The sequence below is a fragment of the Antechinus flavipes genome, chromosome 2 (genome assembly GCF_016432865.1).
Source record: "Antechinus flavipes isolate AdamAnt ecotype Samford, QLD, Australia chromosome 2, AdamAnt_v2, whole genome shotgun sequence".
NCBI classification, from domain to species: domain Eukaryota; kingdom Metazoa; phylum Chordata; class Mammalia; order Dasyuromorphia; family Dasyuridae; genus Antechinus; species Antechinus flavipes.
The window spans coordinates 218,191,195-218,214,804 of NC_067399.1; the positions used below are offsets into that span (position 1 = coordinate 218,191,195).

Below are 23,610 nucleotides of genomic sequence, written 5' to 3' on the forward strand. Positions count from 1 at the left end.
AGAAGGATCTAAGAAGCTTCCTCTCTATATGCAAATTTCAAAGTCCTCTTTTCTCTAGTATGAGATAGAGATTTCTGTTTCCTAATTGCTTACCTAGCTCTGAACCATTGCTATGCTGTGATACTCAGTTTCCATTCACTTCTTAAGCCCAATACCTTCTCCCATATTCTTTGTCTTTTGTTTCTAGCTTTGGCATTTGATCTCTCAACCCTGAATTCCATCCTTGTTTCATTGATATCATTGATTCTCAAAACAAATTGGGAATAATAGCAGCCTTTTCTTATATCATGTTCTCCAATTCTCTGTACCATGTATAAATGCCATAGAAAGATATTCACACTATTCTTTAGCAATACCATTGCATATCTCCTAGTTTTTCCTCCAACCATCCATGAAGACAAGGCTCTGAGCTTGGGTCATCGACACATTAGGTCGATTTCCAAAAATGGGGAGAAGAAAGATTTCCTCCACTTACTTACCAGGGATTCTGTTATTTGAAACATAATGTTATGTCAAAAGTCCAATCAGGACTCAATAAAAGGACAATCCTGAGAGATGTTTATAAAAAGTGACCATCTGCATTCCAGTTAGAATGTGAGTGGTGCTATTGAGGTTTATTCTTCTTATGTTAAGATATGGTAACAATTTATATTACCCTAAGAGAACATCTTCTGATAATGAACCTTTTATACTTCACTAGGCAGGCTCTCAGACACATGATTTCTCACCAGACATGCTTGAAAGTTTCATTCATAGGACATCTTTAATAAGAAAGTGGGTATTCTCTTGTCAGTAACTGCCTTCTCTCTATTAAAGGGCCCCCATTATCAGTTCCCAGAAATAACATAACAGAGAAGATATAGATATATATGTGCATCCATGCATATGTATATATATATATATATATATGGAGAAAGAGGAAGAAAGAAAGAAAGAAAGAAAGAAAGAAAGAAAGAAAGAAAGAAAGAAGAAAGAAAGAAAGAAAGAAAGAAAGAAAGAAAGAAGAAAGAAAGAAAGAAAGAAAAAGAAAGAAAGAAAGAAAGAAAAGGAGGGAGGGAGAAAGGGAGAAAGAGAGGGAGGGAGAGGAGGGAGGGAGGAAGGAAGGGAAGGAGGGAGGAAAGAAAAAATGGAGAGAGGGAAGAAGGAAGGGAGGGAACAAAGGAGGGAGGGAGAGGGGGAGGGAGGGAGGGAGAAAGGGAGGGACAGAGAAGCATAAATTAAGCATGCTTTATGCCTTCTCAGATCCCTTTCAACCCAGATTCTGCCTTTCTGTAAAGCCTCTTGTTTAAATTATTTTATGTTTTGGGGTTTTTTTTTGCTTTATTTTTATTATCACCTCCAGACATGATAACTGAAAAATTTATATCATAACTAAGCTCTCAAGTCCTTTTTTCACTATTTCTAAGGATGCCATTGCATCCATGTTAGCCCCTCTCCTGATATTAATTGTAAATTCTCCCTGCCTTAATATAGGTAATAGTATAGTAGAAAAAAGTACTGGGCTTGGAGTCAGAGGACTAACTCAGTTTTTGTCCTGCCTAGGAGACCTAAGGCACATCCATTTTTCCACTTTGGGGGCCCTGATTTCCTCTTCTATACAATGAATGTATTGAACTAGATAATCTGAGTTGATCTCCAATTCTAACTGTTATGATCCTAAAGTTTTGCATTAGCTACTTTGATCAATGATAATAATCACCATCCTCCACCTCCTCTACCACCATCATCATTAACATCATCAACAGCAACATCTTCAACATCAACATCAACATCATCATCCTTTGGTGGAAATGAACCTCTGCAATGAGATGAGCTCATTCTCAGGGGGCAGAGACACAATATGTCACCTAGGTTGTACTTGTAGCCATTATTTCATGCTAGGATCTGCCTTTTTGAGAACCTTGGCTCATCTGCTTGTCCCAAAGAGGCATCAGAGCAGTACTTTAGTGGAAAGAAAGAGCATTAGATGTATTAAAAAACACACACAAAAGCCTTTCATGTCACAGATTACTGGGCAATTTGGGTTTGAAAGGTCTTTCATTAATTTAAACATGTACTCAGAGTCTTATTCACAGAGCACTGCCTCCCCCGCTCCCATCATTATGCACAATGAAACAGCCTGAGCGTTGAGCTGCCAACAAAGACACAGAATAAAAGCCACTCCTGGGATAATGTGCAGCCATTATGTGAGAACAAACTAAGTGCAGAATATACTTCAAAGAGACTAAACTGCTTTGTTTTATGTCAGGTATGAGATCAGCTTTTGTAGGTCTCAGTTCTCAGTCCTAGCCCAATTGAACACTGGGAATATCTTAAAATATTTATCCTCTCTAGATGGTGCCATGGATAGAAAGCCTGGGGTCAGTAAGACACATCTGTCTCATATGCTTGCTAGCTTTGTGACCTTGGGCAAGTAACTTATCCCTATTTGTCTCAGTTTCCTCATCTATAAAATGAGCTGGAGAAGAGCAAACCATTCTAATATCTTTGCCAAGAAAATCCCAAATGAAATCACAAAGAATAGGATGTGATTGAATAACAAATGGACAGAATAGAAAGCTTTCTGTTCAAATGACTCCTCTCACCTCAGTACTTAAACATTATTACCTAGTTCACAATAAGTTAGCACCAATGCTGAAAAAAAGAAGGAAAGAACTTAGTAACATATTCTTCAAATCAGAAAATAATTTTAATGTTTTAAAATTTTACTTTCTTGGAAAAGAGCAGTCTTTATATATTTCTAGGTAAAACTTGGAAACATATTAAAGTTATCTTTCTATAAGTTCATTTTTATAATGTATAACATGGTATCCTGGACTTACTTCACACATAGAAACTGCCTCAGATTCAAGGCTTTTTGTCAATACCCACTCAAAATCAGAATTCACAAATTCCCCACAATGTTTTTAACTTCTTGACCCTATTTTTCAGATAAGGAAACTAAGATTTAGTGATTTAAAGATCAAAAAAATAACACTACACTATAGAAAAATCCTATTTATAACACAACATACCAGAAATAGCACTCACAGTTTTTACAATAAAAGCTCAGTAGGTCTAAAGGCTCAACTGGACACTGTATCTAAGGGAGCTCCAAATCTCCTAACCAAGGGCAATGTCCTTGTCTTTTATTTTTCTAGGTAATATTTTATTATATATTTACTTTAATATTCTTCTATTTCTAAATTTAGAGTTCTAAATTTTTCTTCCTCCGTCCCACCAATATAGGAAACAAAATATCAATTATTTATGTGAAATTATGCAAAACATTTTTCCATGTTAGCCATGTCAGAAAAAAAAAAAAAAGCAGAAAAAATTGTACTTCAATTTGAATTCAGAGTTCATCACTTCTCATTCTGAAAGTGGATAGCATTTTTCATCATGAGTTCTTCGGAATTGTTTTGGATCATTGTATTGATCAGAGTAACCAAATCTTTTAACAGTTGATAATCAAAACTTTGCTGTCACTGTGCAAAATGATCTCCTGACTCTTCTCACTTCACATCAGTTCATATAGGTCTCAACATGATTTTTTGTTTGTTTGTTTTCTGAAACCATCTACCTTGTTATTTCTTTTTTTTTTTAAGGTTGTTTTTTTTTTACTTTTTTTTTCGTGAAACAATTGGGGTTAAGTGACTTGTTCAGAATCACAGAGCTAAAGTGGCTAAGGCTGCCTTTGAACTCAGGGCCTCCTGATTTCAGAGCCAGTACTCTATCTACTACTCCATCTAGCTGTCTGTTTTTTAAAGCACAATAAACTCCATCACAAATTTTATAAATTTTGCTGTGCTCCCTATATATTTGAGAAATGAGGCCTTCATCAGAGAAACTTCCTATAAAATTTCATAATAAGCTTGATAAACTCTGCTCCAGCCTTTTATTTCAACTCTGTGTGTCTTTCTTTACCAAATGTTTCTCTTGTACACAATATATTGGAACCTGGTTTCCAAGGAGAACACAATACTTCCATTGAATGCTAGATGCTTTAGTGTAGAGATGATATTTTTGTCTTCCTATCCCTGAAGCCTATCTTACAGCTCATAAATATTCAATGAGGGAGGTGCATCATTCCTGAAAGTATTGCAATAATGGATGCAATAATGCATGAAGTTGGCAAAGCAATCTCCCATTCCATCTATTTGTTCCAAAAATCCATTTAATATATTGGATAGAGAATGCATCAGATATTAAACTGAAAAGAATTTTACTTGATCTTAGCCATTAAGGTATGTGGGAGGATTAGCACCTCTGGTGTGAGGGCTTACTGAGCCCTTTTCAGGGCTGCTGATCCACCTTGGTATCCAACATTCCCCAGCTTTCACCTGGACTTTAAGAAGATGTAACATGTACAGTTGCCACAGCCCAATGAAACCATGAAACCAGAGGAAAATCTGGACTCAATCCTCTATTCACTTTATTTCCTAGCTACCTCCAATGAGAAAGAGAGTTGCAAAGATGCAAATTTAGACTTAACATAAGAAAAAAAAACTTCCTCATAAAAAAATAACTGAGCTCTAGTGAGCTAATGAAATCACCAAGGGAGAGAATATAGAAAGAGGAGAGAGAGGGGAGGGGAAGAAAGGAGAGAAGAGGGAAGGGGAGGGAAGAAGAGGGGAGGAGAAGAGGATCCGTGACAGAGCCTTAGAGGACATATATGATTAAGAGATGAGGGGGGAGAAGTCAAAGACAGAGATTCAGGAAGCTGATGATGATTCAGAGACTAAGAAAGCAAAGGCAAAGAGGGAGGAGAAAAACTGAAAGAAATCACTATCACAGAAACCAAGAGAGGAGAGAATATTCAGAACTGATCAGCAAAATGGAATACTGCACAGAGGACAAGCCAAATGAGGACTAGAAGAAAGGCTTCAGATTTAACAAATAAGATGATTAGTAACTTTTGAAAGAAATTTCAATAAATGATAGGTTAAGGAGCCAGATCACCAACAACTTAAAAGTGAGTAAATAGTGTAACAATAATATAGATAACTCCTCCTAGGTAAATGAGAGGAAGGAGAGGAAGAAAGAGGACTTTTCAGTGATGAAACAGTCAATTTCAGAGTTTTTTTTTTTTTGTTTTGTTTTGTTTTATAAATGGAGAAGACTGAAAGGCAGTTCAGCTTGTGGAATAAAAAATTGGCTTTGGAATAAGGAAGGCCCTGGGTTTGGCACTAATTGGTGACCCTCAATATCTCAAGCAAGTGTTTAAAGCTATTCATTGCAGAACTAGCCTTGTACAAAGAAAGTTCCCTTATCCTCATTGGAAATTTTCTATAACTGCGAAATCACACATTTAATAAAAACAAATGGAAAGATAATCATATGGTTCGGCGAACTCAGTTCATAAAAGAGACAAATAGGTTCCAAGAAATATTAAAAAATAGAATAAACTTTAGCCTGGACTTAGTCATTTGATGTAGATTGGCTGAGGATAGGAATTCTTTTGTCCTCTCTATAAGGTATAGCTAAGAAAAGCAGAGAGAAGAAAACTTACCCTTCTCTGCATGAAGAAAGGCTTTTTAAAGCCCAGAACTACTTGTAGTTGGAAGACTGAGGAGCAGACAGCTCTGAAGATAGCTAATCAAGTCACTATGCCATTTAGTTGCCCACATGGCATTCAATCAACAACTAGACTGTTTCCTTGGTCTTCTACTATCAAATCCACACTTCAGTGGTGGCTTAGTCCTTCAATTTGGACTTCAACTAAGGACTACAGCTGAGCCATATTAGAGACTAAAAGAATAGGCAGAAAAAGCTATAGTCCTCTTTGGAGAAAAGGTTTTTAAACAAGCACTACCCTTTGAAATTGACTCCTAAAAAATCCAGGGTACATGTCAGACTATGTCCAAATTCCCTCTCCTCTATTATCACGAAGAGTAGGTTTCCACACATATTGCCAAAACAGGATGAAGGGAAAGGTGAAATATCTTGTTAAAATATCTCCAACCAATCACCATGTGAGTAGAACTGGCTAAACAACAAAGTCCTGACAAAGGGACCCAACCTTAAAAACCATCCCAAATCAGCTAGGGTCAATGACAGAGAACAAGGCTTTTTACATGGAATGGACAAATAAAAGGGATTGTAAATCCAACCAATTGTAACTCTGATTGCAATCCAATCTAATTGTAATTCGAATTATAAATCATAACTAACTCTGAAGGTAAATCTGACCAATCCGTACCTTGAAGGGAGGGGGTAAGAAAATAAACACATAGAAAAAGTTTGCTCCGTCTTAGTATTCCTTGTTTCACCCATGAGTATACCCCCTTCTCATATGAATTACTGAATAAAGAATTTTGCTCTCATTCTAAAAGAGCACTGGTTGTAGCTGTACTCTTGAATTAGCTTGCAACTGGGGAAGCAGTGAGCACTGGCAGCTCGACTCGGGCTTACTCCCCAACCCTGCTGAGTTCCATGGAGTCTTTTGATAACAACTATGAAATCTAAAATGGAGGAGTTTACTTTCCCTCCAAGCTTATTATCCCTGGTGGAAGTATCTGAAAGAGTTACAAGATTTCTTGGTAGGGGAGAAACTCTTAGAATTTCTAGTTAATATTAGATAGGATATGTGGTGATTATGAACACAAATAGACAGCTGGGGAACAGCTGAGGAACCTGGAACAGAGGAGATGCCTATCAGGAGCAGCTGAAATATTGCAGCTGACAGGGAGCAGCGGTAAACAATGCTTGGTGGGAGATAATTCCAAAAAGAAGCAATGAGCAGCAACTTTGTAAGCACTGAAAATTTGAAGACTTAGCTAGAGGTGTTTTCTGATCACCCTTGAGTCCTGTTGTACACATTACTTTAGACTGATAATCAGAACATGTGTTCCCCAGGTGTATAAGTCCCATGTATGATTCTTCTAGAAATCTACTCTTCTCACAGAATATATGTATATTTGTAACAGTGATCTCAAGAGGTATGCGCATATATTGTTTATGAAGGATTTCTATTGTTATAATATTACTAAGTTATTAATTCTTTAATCCTTTCATTGTGAACTTGAGTGAAGTAATAAAAAAATAAACCAAGTAATAACAGTAAACAGTGGAGGAGGCTTCTGAGCTATGGCCTGGAGAGGATTCTGATTCTCAAAGTATCTGGAACATAGGGTAATCAGCTGGAGATCCATAAATAAGGGAGTCTTGGGGCTAAATACAGATAAAAACAAAAGACAGGTGATGAAGCATGAATACAAAAGCATGAGATGGTTGTGTATGAATAAAAATTGCTTAGAATAGCTGGGAGTATCAATTTGAATGATAAGAAAAAGAAAGTTTTAGTTATACTGGCAAAAAAGAAAAGGAGAAAAGGATGGAACTACTGCTTCCATAGATGAAACAATGAGAATGTACAATGGAATAATAATAATAATAATATTTATGTAGCACTGTACATGTTTTCTCAGGTGAAGTCATTATTATATTTAAATTATTTTTATTTTGTTAAATATTTCCCAATTTCATGTAAAAATTTTTAACAATTTTTTTCACTTTTAGTTTTCAATTCTCTTGACCCCTACCACATTTTCCCTCCTTGAGAAGACAAGCAATTTGATATTGATTATACATATAAAGTCATACCAAGCATACTAATGAGCTATATTACATAAAATAAAATAATTTTTTTTAATGTGCTTCCATCTGTATTCAGAATTCATCAGTTCTCCCTCTGAAGGTAGATAGTATTTTTCATCATTGAATTGTCTTGGTTCATTGGTTCTTTCTCTTGGTTCATCCTTTTTGAATTGTCTTGGTTCATTGCTTTGATCAGAGCAGCTAAGTCTTTCGCAATTGATACTTACAATATTGCTCCTACTATGTACAATGTTCTGGTTCTGCTTACTTCACTTTTCATGAGTTCATATAAGTCTTCCTAGGTTTTCTAAAACCATCCTGCTATCATTGCTTATAGCACAATAGTATTTCATCACAATCATATACCACCAATTGCTCAGACATTTACCAATTGATGAGTGTGCCTTTGATTTCTAATTCTTTGATGCCACAAAAAGGGGTGCTGTAAATATTTTATATAAATGAGACCTTTTCTCATTTCTTTGATGTCTTTGGCATACCAACTCATTAGTAGTATTGTAGGGGTAAGGGGTATACACATTTTTATAACCCTCTAGGTGCAGTTCCAAATTGTTCTCAAGAGTAGTTAGACTAGTTCATAACTCTACCAAAAGTGCATTCATGTTGCAATTTTCCCACATTCCTTCCAACGGGTCATTTTCCTTTTCTGTTAAGTTAAGCAATCTGATAGGTATGGGAGGATATCTTAGAGTTGTTCTAATTTCCATTTCCCTAATTAGTAATGATTTAGAGCTTTTAAAGTGATTATTGATAGCTTTGATTTCTTCTCCTGAAAATTGACTATTTATATCCTTTGTCAGGTCCCTTTATCATTTCTGACTTGAGAATTCCTGAAGCTGCTGCTGCTTATATCACCATTAATTAGTCCCACCATTGATGTTTCATCCATGTGTGCTCAAGACCAACCTCATCTCCCCACAATACATTTCTCTCTTTCTAACTCCCTATGTTGTCCCAGTTTGGAAGAAAGCTTCCCACTGATCTTTTGTTAGCTATGTCACTCCAGAATTCAATTTGAAAGATTATTTTTAAATTATTTGGAGGGGAATATTGGGAGAGCTTGGCTAAGTGCTTTCTCTACTTTGACATCTTGGCTCTGCCCCCCAGATGCTAATCATTACTCTCATTTATAAATAAGAAAACTAAGGCTCATAGAAATTAAGTGATTTGATCAGCATCATCCAATACGATAAGATTTAGCCTGGTGGTCTTGAAACCACCATAACAATCTCCCCTTTAAAAGAAATTGTAGGTTATATAATCTATTCTTGAGAAAAATAAAGACAATTATATTTTTAAGTTAACATAACTGTATATCGAAAATTATTTTCTTTACAATAGATAGCTTATTTTCCTGTACCTGTGCACCCTGTAAATCCCATATGAGCCTTGAATCCTGACACTCAAAATGACCAGCTCCAGGTGATCATCAAAATAATATAAGTTTGATATAAATATCCAATTTTTGGAAGGATACCTTGAAGCATACCTTTCTAGCTGAATAGATCTATGCCTCAGTGATTCCCAGTGCATTGTCACTTTTAGGTCAATTATGATCTATTAGTGTAGGTCTTTGGGTGGTAATCAGCTTCCCCTTTCCCTTTATCACTATTACCCTTTTCTCACCAATAAAGTTTTGCATTGAATTGACACCTACTATTTTACATGTTATTCTTAGCATCCAAATTCATTAAGGCATTGTTTCTTCCCTGATGTCTCTAGCTGGGCCATAGTACTTTCTTTAAACATAAATCAATACCAGATAAAGATTTTACCTATTAGTAGCCATATATACACTGTAAGCCATATGTACACATATGCTTTATATAGCTTTATATAGACATAGCTTTATAGAGAAAACAAAGATCAGCAGAACTGTACATCCTCCTGGGAGGGTGTCCTTATGCAAAAAGATTGTCACAAAACTCACAACTTATAATATTTGAAGCTTGATTTTGAGATTAGAACTCATGTTTTTCTGACTTAAAAGTTAGCCTTGTATCCACTAAATCTCACTTAATTGTGAGGTCTAAGCTGCTTTGTTTTCTCCTGCCAGGAAAAATGAATGAAAATAGTTAATATCAATTTGATACTGAAGATTAATAAAAAGATGTCAACAAATTACTTACTTGTGCTCAATTAATTTGATTCATCTTGCTCCAATAAATTACATCCCAGAATACTAAAAACAAACAAATAAAGGAAAAGTTGTGATTGATGAGATACTGTCAGTGATCTCTAAAAGTTAATGGAGACCTGGAAAGGGACCTCTCCTAAATGCCTAAAATATTTTTTTTATTTATAATTTCCCTGGTTCCTCTGACTTTTAGCTAAAATCCTAATTTCTGCAAGAAGTCTGTCCAGTTGTCTTTATTTTAGTGCCTTCTGTCTGAGATTATCCCTAATTTATCATATATATGTGTGTATGTGTATGCCTTGTTTGTATATAATTGTTTGTGTATTGTCTCCCCTCTTAAATTATGAGTTCCTTGAGAACAGGAACTCTTTTTTGTTCTTTTTAGTATTTCCAGTGTTCAGCACAATACCTAGCACATTAGCAGATACTTAATAAATGCTAGTTGACTGCCTAACCAAGAGATGTTGAGATTACTAAATATTGTGACTCCTCTTGGGCTGGTGAGCAGGAAAGGGGAAACATTTCCTTCACCAACTTCCCAGTTTTGTTTTGATTCTAGTCTGTAATCCTGAGACATGTTCATTCTATTGAGCCACGTAATTTCTTTATGACACAGTCTTCAGCCCTGAATTCTAAATCCAAAGGATGGGGCAGTCAGGAAACTGAACGATTTCTCTGTGTCCAGAGAACAACAATAACAAGTTACTAGCATTTACATAGTACCTACTATGTTCCAAATACTGTGCTAAGTTCTTTACAAATATTATCTCATTTGATCCTCATAACAATCCTGGGAGGTAGGTGCTATTATTATCTTCATTTTACAGATGAGGAAACTGAGGAAATTTTCTGATAAATGCCCTGCCAAAGGTTAAATAACTAACAAGTTTCTGAAGTCATATTTGAACTTAGATGTCCTGAGAGAAGAGAAGTCAAAAGATCATTTCTTCTCTTTTGTCTCCATACTCTCTTTGCTCATTTCATGTGCTCTTGGGTTTGAGTCTGAATTTAGGAATGATATCAATCATAACTGATTATAATATTTATAAGAAAAAATGAACTTTATATGTTTAGAATTAGTTCTAAGGATTTTATTTTTATTCTAGAGAAGTCAAATGTAAAAAACTGAAATTAGAATTCCCTTATCACATACGTGTATGTGATATCATATATATCATTATATATGACATATACAGGGGTCCTCAAACTATGTTTATCCCCCTCACCCAGGACTATGAAGTTTCTTTATTTAAAGGCCCACAAAACAAAGTTTTTGTTTTTACTATAATCCGGCCCTCCAACAGTCTGAGGGACAGTGAACTGGTCCCCTATTTAAAAAGTTTGAGGATCCCTGTATATGTGAGATCTTTGTTGAGGAGGTAAAAGAGGATTCTAGATTTGTGGTTTTAATGTTATAGGGAACTCCCAGAAAGAAAAATTCATTCCACTAAAAAAACTTAGTCATTTCTCTGTAATTTAAAGTGTAGAAAGTTTCTTGAGGTCCAGAGGTTAAGTGACTGGTCCTTGGTCACATGGCCAATATGCATTAGAGGGAGGACTTGAATCCAACCCTTTCTGACTCCAAGACAGGTCCACTTTCCACTATGCTACACTGCCTCTTTTTGCTTATTCTAATCATCCTCACTAAATATCTCTCTAACTGCAGTGGGGAACGTCCAGCCCACCAGGCCTACAAGGCCAGCAAAATCATTTTTTAAGGCAACTGCAGGCGGTGATGAGCTGAAAGCTAGGTACAACAACCTCCCACTGCTTGAGTTCTATAAGTTGATAATTTTGTATGGCCTATGCATGATGTTATAAATATCCAAATGGCCCTTGGAAGAAAAAAGGTTTCCCAAACTGTACACAATTATGCAATTATTGAAATGGGGAGGGGAAGAAAGGAGGAAAGTATGCTGTGACCTGGGTATAAAAATACCAGGAGAACTGGCAACACAATATTTTGGAGTACAGTAAACTTAAGAATTGATAGAAGGGGACAGGTAGGTGGTGCAGTAAATAGAATAACATGCTTGGAGTCAGGAATTTATGAGTTCATATGCAGCCTCAGACACTTACTGGCTGTGTGATCCTAGGCAAGTCATTTAAATCTGCTGCTGAAAAAAAAGCAGGGGATGGGGATGGAAGAGCTGTTGGAGATAAGAGGTTTCCCTTTCCCAACAGATGTGATAACACAAGTCAAATCAAAAGAACTAATTTCTGATGGAATTACTAGATGGGCAAAGCAGAGGAATGTTATAGACATTTATTTGCAATTTTAGCAAAGTACCTGACAAAACTTCTTTTGAGATGTGGGCTGGTTCAGATTCAATGCACTTAGATAAATTTAGAAAAGGCTGAACAACTGGACAAGTAGTCATTAATGAGCTAATGTTGACTTGGAGGGAAGACTTTAGGGGAATATCCCAGAGATCTTTGCATGGTCCAGCAGATTAACATTTTTATCAATGACTTGACTAAAATCATCAAAAATGTGTTTATCAGATTTGCAGAACATACAGAATCAGGAAGAATGATTAATTCAAATAAAAGTGTTGGGACCCAAAAAGATCTCAGCAGACCTGAATAGTGAAATAGATCTAATAAAGTGAAATTTAGTAAAGATAAATGGGTTCTGTTTTCTTTTAAATCAACTGCTTGAGTAAAGGATGAGGGAGATGTGGTTAGACAATTTGTTTTGTAAAAAAAATGCCTGCGATCTCTTGGGTCTGTAAGTATAGTGTGAACCATTTATATCATATGAGAATCATATGAAGATCAAGGGAATGGTACAGTAGAAAGTATACTGGATTTGAAGTTATAAAATCTAAGATTAGGTGTCACAGTGAATAGATTGCTGGGCTTGGAATCAGACAGACTCATCTTCCTGAATTCAAATCTAGATTCAGACACTTGGTTATATGATCCTGAGCAAATTCCTTAGCCCTGTTTAGTTCAGTTTCCTCTCTTTCCTTCACTCATTCTCTTCAGTTTAGTAATTAACCTGAAGGAAATGGAATATTCTATGCTCCCCATTGCTACTTCTTAGTTCTCTCCTTATCCATTGCTTAGCAATGTTTCTTCCTTCAAAGTCCATACTATTCATACCTACCACTAAATAAAAATGTTAGTCATTGCTATCTATAGATCACCCTCTCACCCAAGGTCAACTCCCCTTCCTTCCTTTGTAAGTTGATTACATGGCTCACAATTTTTCTTCTTCAACTCCTGCTTTCATAGTAGGAAACTTCAATATACTTCAAATTCCTTACCCAGTGAGCTTCTCAACCTTCTCACTTCTCATGACCTACTTATTCCTCAGCTAAAAGTGGTCATAACTTTGCTCTTACCATCATTTAAAAGTGTACCACCTCCATGTTTAAGAATTCTGAAATCCATTTTTCCAATCATAATGAATTAGGTTTTCATCTCTCTTTCTGCTTATCCTTACAAAAGACTAGTTTTTATCTGCACCATGTCTTCCAATCCCTTGATCCCCTCAAATCTCTTCCAGGCTTTCTCCTCTGTACTAACAACTTTCTTCTCTTTCCTCAATTTTGGCTTCTTAGAGAACCAATTCAACTCTACACTGTTTTCTTTTCTTGAACCCCTAAACTCTTATCATATCTTAGCAATAATACTTTGCCAACTTTGCTTTGGAACATTCCCACCATTCACTATCTTCATTCTTATACATCTGCAGCTCAAATAAAGTAGAAAAAAATCATGCAATTGTTCTGACTGGATGGAATACAAATTTATTTTATGCAACTTCAATTGGGTTTCCATTGTTGCTAAGCAATCCTACTATTCTTTATCAATTCACTATCCTATTCTCCTAGGTGGTAGCTCTTCCAAACTTTTTCAACTCTCCTCCTTTTTCCCATGGCTCCCTCTTCCTCCATCTCTCAGCTGAGAAGCTTCCTTCACTTTCCTCTGCTTACTTTCAACTCCATGTAGAAAGATACCTCTCCCAGAATAAGCTCATCACTCCAAAACTCATCCCTATGCTAACTCAACTCTTCCTGTTCCACTCCACCCAATCTCTTTTCAGCTCTGATTAGAGGGATAGAGGATGCAGAACTAAAAAAAGTTTCCTTTATCAAAGGTAGGCTTTGGATTCTCCAGTTCACTCCATCTACAACTCTGCCTCTGTATTGTAAGCTCCTTGAGGTGAAACTTTCTTTCTTTTTCTTGTTTGCATCCAAAGCACCTTGTGTGTACCTTGCACATAATACACACTTGATAAATGTTTATTGAATTGAATCATATTTTATAGAAAAAAGGCCATTCACTTTTTCCACCTCCTATCACTCGGATATATTCTGTCACTTTCTCCTCCTTCAGCTCTGTCTAATATGATAAAGTGACCTCTCTTCTTTCCAAGGTCAACCCCTCTACCTATTCAAGAGCTCCTATTCCATCCCATCTTCTCCAACAGACTGCCCTCTATGGTTTCCTTATTCTATCACTTATTTTTAATCTCTCCCTGCTTATTGACTCATTCTCTACTACCTATAAACATGCTCATGTCTTCCCTCAGGGGAACATCCTTTCATCACTTCTCCAAGATCAAATACAAAATGCTCTAATTGATATTCAAAGCCCTTTGTAAACTAGCCCTCTCCTACTTTTCCAGACTTCTTATGCCCTACTCCCCAAAATGTGCTTTTTAATCCAATGGTACATTAGTACCATGGCTGTTTCTCAAATGAGATATTCCAAATCTCAACTCCAGGTATTTTTTCTGGTTGACCTCGTGCCTAAAATTTTCTCCCTCCTCATTTTTACCTTCCAACTTCCCTGATTTCCTTTAAATCCCAAATAAAATCCCATCTTTTTAAAGGAAGCCTTTCCCAACCCCTCCTAATTCTGTCTTCCCTCGGTTAATTATTTTCCTATTTCCCATTTTTATAGAATTTACTTTGTATTTGGTTGGTTGTTGTTTCCCTACATTATACTATAAGCTCTTTAAAGGTAAGAACTGTCTTGTGTGAATATGAGCTGCTTCTTCTTTTTCCTCTTCTTCAAGGCAGTGGTTAAGTGACTTGCCCAAAGTCACACAGCTAGTATTTAGCATCTGAGGCTGTATTTAAACTCAGGTCCTCCTAACTCCAGGACTGGTACTCTATAAATTGTGCCATCTAACTACCCTGTAAGGACTTTTACCACCTTTTTTATCCCAAGGGTTTGGCACAATGCCTACTAGCATCTAGAATAGGTGCTTAATAAATATTTATTGATTAATCAGTTAGCATAGCTATTCTGAGCTTTGGTTTCCTTATATGCAAAACAATATGTGGGTTGCAATAGATAATCTTTAAGGTCTCTTCCTATGACCCTTTAAAAAATAAAAGATGGAGGGGAGACAAAATAATTATCTTTATGTATTTGAAAGTCTATCACATGGCATCTTCATAAGCATCATCATCATCACTACCACTACTAATGGCCCTGGACAATTCATTGGACCTCTATCTGCCTTAGTTTCCTCTTCTGTAAAACAGGGATAATATTTGCACTTACCTCCCAGAATTGTTGAACATCAAATGAGGCAACATATGTAAAATCCTTTGTAAAATTTAAAATGCTATATAAATACTAGCCATTACATTGTCATTATTGTTGGCATTGTCATTATTATTAATAGCCTGAGTTTTATCTCATTTTAAGATCTACAAAGCTCCATACATACATAGGTTATCTCAGTGGAAGAACGATTACACTTGTTCTGTTGATACCCAGAGGACAGAGCCAGGAACAATGGATGGAATTAAAGAAAGACATTTTTTGGCTCAACATAAAGAAAAGCTTCAAACAACTGGTCTCTGAGGTACCTTCCAATTCTCAACCTGTGATTTTGTGAATTAGAGCAGTCTGAAAATAGATTTGAATGCCTCACAAGTTAGTAATTTCCCCTCATTAGAAGTCTGCTAATGAGGACTGAATAAACATTTGTTGAGAGAGTGGTAAAAGGGATTTGGGGTCAGCTCAGAATTGGACTAGGCGTAAAAGAATGAGCATTCATATAGCACCTACCAAGTGCCAATCACTATGTTAAGCACTTCACAAATATTATCTCATTTGATACTTATAACAACCTGCTTATTGTTGTAAAATAATAATATGCTATTATTATCCCCACTTAACAAATAAAGAAAGTGAAGCAGGCAGCTATCAATGTGGGATTCCAGGATCCCACAGTCAGTAAATGTCTCAGGTCATATTTGAATTCAGGTCTTCCTGACATCAGAACCAGTTCTCTACCTTAAGTAGTCTGTGACATCCCCCCAACTTTGTAAGTTGATGATAATGGTGGTCTGGAGGATTCCATGCAAAAGAAGACTTCATATTCTAGGCAATGCTCGATCATTTAACGTTACACTTCCATTCTACCATAATGCCAGTGAGAAGCCAGGCTCATAGCCACCAGTGGGAGCAATGCCTCCTGTTTTTTCACAAATGGCAGCCATGGCCCCCTGTGTCATATCATGATAGCATATGATCCTCCCAATGATACAAAGGCAATCATCAAGCCTACAGGTGGAGGAGACATCCAATAACAATTCTGTAGCATGTTGCAGTTTTGCTTTTCTTCCCAGGTTATTTATACCTTCTGAATCCAATTCTCCCTGTGCAACAAGAGAATTGTTCAGTTCACAGGAGATCATTATATACCTCAACAACGATACTGTTTGAGGATGTATTCTGATGGAAGTGGATCTCTTCGATAAAGAGATCTAATTCAGTTTCAATTGATCAAGGATAGACAGAAGCAGCTACACCCAAAGAAAGAATACTGGGAAATGAAAATAAACTGCTCTCATTTTTGTTTTTCTTCCCGGGTTATTTTTACCTTCAGAATCCAATGCTCCCTGTGCAACAAGAAAACTGTTCGGTTCTGTACACATATATTGTATCTAGGATATACTGTAACCTGTTTAACATGTAAAGCACTGCTTGCTATCTAGGGGAGGGGGTGGAGGGAGGGAGGGGAAAAATCGGAACAGAAGTGAGTGCAAGGGATAACGCTGTAAAAAATTACCCTGGCATGGGTTCTGTCAATAAAAAGTTTTTTAAAAAAATTATGTAGCATGACCTTTTTTCTCCAACCATGAATTGCATGATAAACAGTAGTAGAGCTTCTTCGCTCTTCATAGGCAGCATCTCGTGCCTACCTGGCCCTTGGATATTGATGGAGGATATTGATTGGTACTGATAGTAGGTGTTGACTTCATAGTTGATAATAGCCATCATCATGAAGACGTACTCTTTTCAAAGACCTAAAAATTAAATTACCCTATAAGAGACCCACGAATTCTCTCTAACCACCCTGAAATAGAAAACAACTTTCAGGTATTAAGGCTTTTTAATAGAGATTGAGTAGATAAAGTTATGTAAGACATACATTCACACAAACATATATGTATATGTATGTGTGTATATATATATATATGTATAATATACATATATGTAACAAACTACATGTATTATATGTGATGATTAACATGAATATGTATTAATTATATAAATGAATGTATACACATACATGAATATGTCAAACTTGTGTGTGTATTAAACAAGTCATTATTGTAGTGATGAAATCCAGTAGAATCAAACTGATAACCTTATTCCAATTATTCAGTCCTCCTATTAGTTAATAGTTTTCTTTAAAATTTTATTCTACAGAAAAGTTTCAAACAATGGCTAAATGTGTATGATTGTTGATGGACTTTCATGATATAAAAGGAATGTTTTATAAATCTTGAGAAAAATATACTTTTTATTCTTTTACCAGACCTGTAATTTTATTAATGTAAGGAGTTCTCATTCAGGAACTCCTTTTCTAATCAATGAGATCATCATCATTTGTGTAAATTATAGATTTAGGGAACTCCCTAGTACACTAGCTCAGGCCCAATCCATTGGCTGATAAGTTAACAAACATTTATTAAATATTTACTTTGTGCCAAACACCATCTAAGTTCTGGAATACAAATCCAAGCAAAAAGAATAATCACCAAGTATAGTGAGAAATGAAGAGATTGCTGATCTAGATCCCCTTCTTAAATGGAAGTTCTGGGAGGATAATACAACTTCACCATCCATGAGTTTTCTACAAGACTGTGCTTGACATTCCTTTTCTCCCACAATATTTGGTAATATCATTAGCTTCTATGGATTAAATTATCGTCTGGGATAGTTTGCCATTTCCTTCTATAGTTCATTTTACAGATGAGAAAACCAAGGTAAACATAGTTAAGTGACTTGCCTAGGGTCACACAGCTAAGTATCTGAGGCCAGATTTGAATTCAGGAAGAAGGGTCTTCCTGACTTCAAACCCAGCACTCTGTGCACTAAGCTACCTAGCTACTTTCTTTGAATGTCATCTCCCTCTCAGATTATTAGCAATCTGAGTGTAGAACTTATCTTCATTTTTGAGTCTTTGTACCCCTAACATTTATTCTGGTTTATTGAACATATGTGCCTAATAAACAATTTTTCATTCATTTATTCATATAGCACACTGTCTCTCATATCTCAGAAAAATTTAAAATATCATGGCCACATAGACAGCACATTTTTTTTCTAAAACCCAGATAGAAAGAGAAAGAGAAAGAGGGAAAAAGAGAGAGAGAAGGGTCGAGTAGAGAGAGAGAGAGAGAGAGAGAGAGAGAGAACATTTAAGTGTTTACAATGTACCCATCACTGCACTGAAGTGGAAATTAAAAAAAAAAAAAAAAGAGTCCCTACCTTCAAAGAACTTACATTCTAATGAGAAAGAGAACATAAAAAAGAAAAGAGCATTGCAAGAGAGAAATGAGCTTGGATGGAGTGGGCCATTCATGAAACAGTGGTATAGGGCAGAAACTCACTTTTATCTGTTTGACCCTCTAATCCTGAAACTACTGGAAAGACAAAATTATTCAAAAAAGATTCTGTTAAGTTCTTTCCTACATACAATGATTTAGAATGATACCCTGCTATTTCCAGGTGCTAATAACTTTGGATTTCATAATTATTTTCAACCTTTACAGCTTATGTGTGGCTTATTTTAAAATTTTATTTTGAATTATTTTGCATTTGACTGAAGCCAATTCATTTTCTGTCACTAAAAAAATCCATACATGAGTGGGGTATAGTATGAATGGAATCTTGAACTAGGAGTCAAAATATATGAGTCTAAATACCATGATCATTTCTTCCCATTACTGGATCTCAGTTTCGTCAGCTATAAAATTAGATCATCTTTTAATAAAGGAAGCATATATTGTATAGGTTGTGCAAAGTAAGCAATTATTTATATTAGTGTTTATTGTAATTGTAACAGGCATTGATGCATTGGTTGGGCATTCCAGACCCACTCCACTTCCCAGTCAATTTGATGAACTGTCATCAAATATACTTATCCTATAGAGTATGGGAACATCCATTGTTAACCTATTAGAGGACAATGATAACTTCTTGCTAGTTTTCAGTGACTGGTGTTGACCCCAAAATGATTAGTTCTTTCCCCATCCCTTTTAATTCTAGTGCCTTCCTTTTGTTGATCATTTTCAATTTATCATATATATGTATATCCATATGTATGTATCTATGTATATAACATATACTTCTTGTATATTGTTATTTACCTTTTGTTTCCCTCATTAGATTGTGATTTCCTAAATTAGGACACATACTTTTTTTACCTTTCTTTGTATCCCCAGCATTTAGCCCAATGCCTATCAGCCACTGAAATCCAATTCACTTGCATGTCATAGTATCATCTCTCAAGAACAAAGGACCTTTTAGGAAAGAGCAGAGAAATTCCCGAGCAGCATGCCTCTTTAAGAAGGAAGAAGATATGGGAGATAATTTACCAGTACATCCTGAAGACATAGCAATACAATTATAAAATACTGTTTGCAAAAATAAAAGAAAACTTTAATGTTTATGGCTCATAAATGGACTGAGCCAGTATTATAAAAATGATTTGATTACCCAAATAAATTGCAGTTTCATTGCTATAAAAAACAAACTTATAAGTGGCTACTTTATAGATTATCTGGAGGAACAAAAAATAGATTTAATTGAAAATAATGGGGAAGAGGGTAGCTAGGTAGTGCAGTGGATAGAGCACCAGCTCTGAAGTCAGGAGGACCTGAGTTCAAATATGATCTTAGACACTTAACACTTTCTGTTAACCCCGGACAAGTCACTTAACCCCAATTGCCTCAGCAAAAATAAATAAATAAATAAAAGAAAGAAAGAAAAAGAAAATAATGGGGAGGGTGGTAGAAATGAAGAAAAGGTAGCAGACCTCAAACTACATTATTAAAGCAATAATCATTAATGGGTAATGGTTAAAAAGGTAAGTAAAATACACCTGAGAAGCAAGAATCACAAACAAATTCAGTAGCCCAATGTTAAATAAAACCAAGATAAACTCTTTGCAAAAGTATTCATTACTTGACTAGAACGTCTGGAAAAAAAGAAAAGAAGTTGGGGGTAAAGGGAAAAGTAGGCTTATAGTAATATCTTAAAACTTATGCCACATTCAATTAGGCCAACCCTTCAAGAAAACATTTTGGAATTATATTTTTTAAAGTGATTAAATTATGCCTATCTTGTGCCCAATGATTCCTGTTAATGGCCTTTCAAGGATATAACAGAAAGAAAAGTCACATAAATACCAAAATATTTAGAGCAAACCTATTTGTTGTAGCAAAGGACTTGGAATAATATAAGAGAATTGCTAAACAAATTGTTGTATCTTACAAAAAAAGAATATTATTGAGCCATAAGAAATGATAAATATGAAGAATTTAGAAAAACTAAGATCCATACAAATTGATGCAAAGTGAATTAAGCAGAACCAAGAAAATAAATGTGTGGTTATTACAATAATGTTAAAGAAAATAACAATAAAATGAAATAACTCTGTATAATGATAATGACTACTTTGATCCCCAGAAAAAAGATTTCCTTCTTTTATTGGAGAAGTGGGAGTTGGAGTTATGAATGCTGGGTATTCTGTAAAATGGTTTCAGTGTTTAGCTGACTTTGCTTAGCTGTTTTGTTTTCTTTTCATTTCTTTTGTAAATCTGAGAGATTACTATGTTTAATTTATGTCTAATCAGGTAGATTTTAAATAGACCTATGTTTGTAGTAATTCTGCTTTTTGTTATACAACATAGGAATGGTTTTTGATGATGCCTCCAGTGAGAAAGCAAAAAATCTCTAACAATGGAAGAGAGAATTGGGATCCCAAATCTGTACTAGTAAGTGTTATTTTTTCTGGATGGCTCTCAGAGCTCTTCTTCATGACTTAAATAAAGAAACACAAAGAAATACAAGTACAGGGTCAATAACAGGTGTTTGAGAGAAATGACATTAGAGAAAGCAAATGCAGTCTTTAACTGAATAAAGGATCATGATTTATAATCCATGCCAAGACACAGCTAGCTGAAGTAAGACAGGGAACAGGAATAAAAGCTATCAGTTTCTCCATTTCTGTTTTTTTTTTTCCTTAGTGCTTTAGCCATCTGAATGATCTCTTATATGAGAGAGAGTTAGAGAAGGAGAAAAAGACAAACAGAAACAGAGACAGACACAGAGAGACACAGAGAGAGACAGAGGTAGAGAGACAGAGACAGAGATAGATAGAAACAAAAACAGAGAAAGAGAGAGAGACAGAGAGAAATAGAGAAGGAAAGAGTAAGGGAAGAAGGGGCAGAAGAAGGGAGGAAGGGAGGGGGAGAATTGTTTTATTGTCCATTTACCATTCACCTCATGGCCTTTCACAGAAGCTTGGGTTTGAAGAAGAAAACTGAAAATGTTCTTCCCACTAGTTGCCATGATCATGCTGCTGGACCTTGTGTTAGGACAGAGACTTGCCACTTCCCTCTTTCATCTCTTCATGGCTCATCTCCTTGTGTCCTTTCTCCTCTATTGAAAGATTCTCAAAAACTTCTGCTGTAAAAATCCATTTTGCATCTTGAGTTAGCTTTCTCTCTTCTCACACTGGAAAGAAATACAACTTTAAGAGTATTAAGTAACTTGTTCTGCAAGTGGTTAATCATGCTTACCAAAGACTTGTTACACTTTGTTATAAGGGAAGCTCCATTTGGACAATGTTGGAAAGTATATTCAGAAATTATTTTGATATAAAAAACAAAAAGCATCAATGAAGACTTGGTAAGCAGAGGAAAACCCTTAAATAGGAGTTACTGAAAATATGGATGTCCCTAGTCCCTAGAGAGTTAGGGAGGATCTTCCAAAAGTCTTTACTGCATCTTAGGCTTTGCATATCCTTCTGACTTTTGTCTTGTTATTGGATTTCTAGGATTCTGGAAGAATAAGGCTGACAAGATTAAGTCTGCCTAACTTAAATCCAATCACCACCCTAAGATATCATTGGTCCTCTTCAAAAACAAAGGATGTACAATCACAATAACAACAAATGAAGGAGGATTAAAGCCATGACATGGAGAAAAGAAGACATTAAATCCTTGCTATCCTTCATATTACTATAAAATATGCTGTATAAGTCTAATGGCAAAGGAGTCATCTATTTTGCAGTCCCAAAGTGTTGTTTTTCTTCTAGGAATGGGGTGTGAGATTTGAAACATGGTACAGGGCCAGGAATCTAGGAGAACCTGACTAGAATCATGTGGGAGAGTGGAGCTTTTAGAGGATTTTCAGAATGCTACTCCAGTGATAACCCCAAGTTCAGTTCCTTCCAAGGGAAACAACCATGAGAGCTTTTATGTGTTTTGTGTATCTGTAAATGGAATCCTAATAGCCCTTTTTATTCTGCATTTTCCCTCACTAAAATAAAGGGTATCTTATTGATATGCATTTTTTTTACCTGAAGAGTTTTTTTTGGTACAGAAACTGGAGACCTCTCTATTACTCATATCTTTGGAAATGTGCACATAAGCCACATATAGATATTTTTCTAAAATAATCATATAAGAGCCATGGATAATAATGAATAATAATCATTAGCAGGAATTTTTTTGAGGAAATATAATGGAGTGGTTAGACTGCTAAACTTAGAGTTAGAAAGACTATATTCACATCTTGCCTCCAATATTCACTAATCAGGTAACCTTTGAAAGCATCATTTACCTCATTTATAAAATCAAATAATTCTAGAATACCTCTCTTCTAGAAATATTATGGGACTCAAATGACATAATATATGCAAAGAATTTTTGCAAATGTTGTTACATAAATTTCAATTATTATTTTGATCATTATGTAAGTTATTATTATTCCTAGGGTCAAGAAGATTCAAGTTCAAACACCAACACTTACCAGCTATGTGACCCTGGACAAGTCCCTTAACCCTGTTTGCTCAGTTTCCTCATCTGTAAAATGAAAAAATTGGCAAACCACTCAAGTATCTTTACCAAGAAAACCCAAATGAGGTCACAAAGTATCAGACACAACTGAACAATGATAAGAATTTAGGGGATGAAATGACCATAAGAGTCATTCACTCTATCTCCCTTATTTGACTAGTAAGTCTTCTCTGGAAATAGCAGAGATAGAAAACTTGCCTTTGAGTCAGAAAGACCTCTAATATATATTTTCTGCCTAAGACAGGGGTGAATGGGTGGATGCTGGACCCAATTCTAACCTTCTGGGAGCTCATCTCAAAATGCTAACTTCTCACCACAAACATTCATACCTCAGAAATTGGTCATCTCTACAATTTATTGCTTTATTGATTTCTAGATGAGAAAATATTAATGATGTAGATTAAATTCAAAAGTATATTTGTACATTTCTCACCATCTCCCCACAAAACCAGGTTGTTAAACATTTACCAGCATCCCACTATGAATGGCCATGAGTGAGTCACTTAGTTTCTCCAAGATCTA

The 23,610-nt window shown here is 35.6% G+C and overlaps 1 pseudogene; it reads right to left on the bottom strand.

Moving 5' to 3' along the window:
* Positions 1 to 4,055: 4,055 nt before the first annotated feature.
* Positions 4,056 to 4,230, bottom strand: LOC127552716 (uncharacterized; annotated as a pseudogene).
* Between the last annotated feature and the right edge of the window lie 19,380 nt (positions 4,231 to 23,610).